The sequence below is a fragment of the Ranitomeya imitator genome, chromosome 2 (genome assembly GCF_032444005.1).
Source record: "Ranitomeya imitator isolate aRanImi1 chromosome 2, aRanImi1.pri, whole genome shotgun sequence".
Lineage (NCBI taxonomy): Eukaryota > Metazoa > Chordata > Amphibia > Anura > Dendrobatidae > Ranitomeya > Ranitomeya imitator.
The window spans coordinates 61,316,244-61,318,743 of NC_091283.1; the positions used below are offsets into that span (position 1 = coordinate 61,316,244).

At 41.7% G+C, this 2,500-nt stretch overlaps 3 non-coding genes across 3 annotated transcripts; 2 read left to right on the top strand and 1 right to left on the bottom strand.

The window, feature by feature from the left end:
* The first annotated feature begins 890 nt into the window (after window positions 1–890).
* On the top strand, window positions 891–972 carry TRNAR-UCG (transfer RNA arginine (anticodon UCG)). The gene has a single exon. It is a non-coding gene; the product is annotated as a tRNA-Arg (tRNA).
* A 101-nt stretch (window positions 973–1,073) lies between these two features.
* TRNAL-CAA (transfer RNA leucine (anticodon CAA)) lies at window positions 1,074–1,185 on the bottom strand. The gene is made up of 2 exons: window positions 1,148–1,185; window positions 1,074–1,119 (listed from the first exon to the last, which is right to left on the bottom strand). It is a non-coding gene; the product is annotated as a tRNA-Leu (tRNA).
* Window positions 1,186–2,340: 1,155 nt separating this feature from the next.
* On the top strand, window positions 2,341–2,413 carry TRNAR-UCG (transfer RNA arginine (anticodon UCG)). The gene has a single exon. It is a non-coding gene; the product is annotated as a tRNA-Arg (tRNA).
* Window positions 2,414–2,500: the final 87 nt, after the last annotated feature.

Here is a 2,500-nt window from a genome sequence, read left to right on the forward strand (position 1 = left end):
ATTGAAGGTTCGATTCCCTTCGTGGTCAAGACATTCTCTTCTTACCGCACACTTTTCTAAAAAATGTAAATATGCTTGGAGTTCGTTACGAAAGTTTAGAAAAATAAAATCTGTTACACAGCTGTAAAGCAACCAAGCGCCTTTAACAAACCAAAAAAAATAGAGCGGTCAGAAGTAAGATTTGAACGCACACATTCCGTTGGAGGCCAGTTCATCCTACGATGGGTGAAGAGTCATACGGGAGGAATCAGAGAGCACTGTTCTTGGTGCCCACAACAAGCAATATAAAAATAAGACAGATCACAGTCTGCGAACAACAGGAGATTGTGCAGAGAGTGTAACTCTTGACGGACAGAAAAAGATTCTAGAATGTGAGCATATTTATCTTGGCAACGGAATCACGATAGAGAACAATAAACGTTAATGCGTGGCCTAATGGATAAGGCGTCTGAATTCGGGTCAGAAGATTGAGGGGTCGCGTCCCTTCGTGGTCGCGGCAATCTCTTTCTGCACACTTTTCGAAAAAAATGTAAATATGCTTAGCATTCTTTGCGAAAATATAGACAAATAAGATCTGTTATACAGCTGTTAAGCAACCAAACCCTATTAACAAAAAAATTGAGCGAACAGAAGTAAGATTTGAACCCACACCTTCCGTTGGAGGCCCCAGTTCATCTTACGATGGGTGAAGAGTCATACGGGAGGAATCAGAGAGCACTGTTCTTGGGGCCCACCAACAATCAATATAAAAATAAGACATATCAAAGTCTGAAACAAAAGGAGATTGTGCAGAGAGTGTAACTCTTGACGGACAGAAAAAGATTCTAGAATGTGAACATATTTATCTTGACCACGGAAACACGATAGAGAACAAAAAAGATTAATGTGTTGACCGCGTGGCCTAATGGATAAGGCGTCTGACTTCGGATCAGAAGATTGAGAAGATTGAGGGTTCGAGTCCCTTCGTGGTCGTGGCAATCTCTTTCCACCTACTTTTTGAAAAAAATGGGCACATGCTGAGAGAGTTTTACAAATGTTAAGACAGACTGGTCAGTAAAGACACAAAAAGCAGCTGTCAGAAGTGGGATTTGAACCCACGCCTCCATACGGAGACCAGAACACCCATGTTTTGGGGAAAGAGATCACTCTTGAGTCTGGCGCCTTAGACCACTCGGCCATCCTGACTAACTGTGCGGTGCATGCTTGGGCTAATCCCAATTGGTTAACTAAAGAGAAATTTTGCTTGAATGTACATTGGGAATGTAAAACCATTAATATTACATTTGAGAGAGAGAGAGAGAGAGAGAGAGAGAGAGAGAGAGAGAGAGAGAGAGAGAGAGAGAGAGAGAGAGAGAGAGAGAGAGAGAGAGAGAGAGAGAGAGAGAGAGAGAAAGATTTGTGTCATGGTTATCAGACTACGTGCGACTGTAGAACGAGTCTGACTTCGGGTCAGAAGATTGAAGGTTCGATTCCTTCGTGGTCAAGACATTCTCTTCTTTCCGCACACTTTTCTAAAAAATGTAAATATGCTTGGAGTTCGTTACGAAAGTTTAGAAAAATAAAATCTGTTACACAGCTGTAAGCAACCAAGCGCCTTTAACAAACCAAAAAAAATAGAGCGGTCAGAAATAAGATTGAACGCACACATTCCGTTGGAGGCCAGTTCATCCTACGATGGGTGAAGAGTCATACGGGAGGAATCAGAGAGCACTGTTCTTGGTGCCCACAACAAGCAATATAAAAATAAGACAGATCACAGTCTGCAACGACAGGAGATTGTGCAGAGAGTGTAACTCTTGACGGACAGAAAAAGATTCTAGAATGTGAGCATATTTATCTTGGCAACGGAATCACGATAGAGAACAATAAACGTTAATGCGTGGCCTAATGGATAAGGCGTCTGACTTCGGATCAGAAGATTGAGGGTTCGGGTCCCTTCGTGGTCGCAGCAATCTCTTTCTGCACACTTTTCGAAAAAATGTAAATATGCTTAGCATTCGTTGCGAAAATATAGACAAATAAGATCTGTTATACAGCTGTTAAGCAACCAAACCCTATTAACAAAAAAATTGAGCAAACAGAAGTAAGATTTGAACCCACACCTTCCGTTGGAGGCCCAGTTCATCTTACGATGGGTGAAGAGTCATACGGGAGGAATCAGAGAGCACTGTTCTTGGGGCCCACCAACAATCAATATAAAAATAAGACATATCAAAGTCTGAAACAAAAGGAGATTGTGCAGAGAGTGTAACTCTTGACGGACAGAAAAAGATTCTAGAATGTGAACATATTTATCTTGACCATGGAAACACGATAGAGAACAAAAAAGATTAATGTGTTGACCGCGTGGCCTAATGGATAAGGCGTCTGACTTCGGATCAGAAGATTGAGGGTTCGAGTCCCTTCGTGGTCGTGGCAATCTCTTTCCACCTACTTTTTGAAAAAAATGGACACATGCTGAGAGAGTTTTACAAATGTTAAGACAGACTGGTCAGTTAAA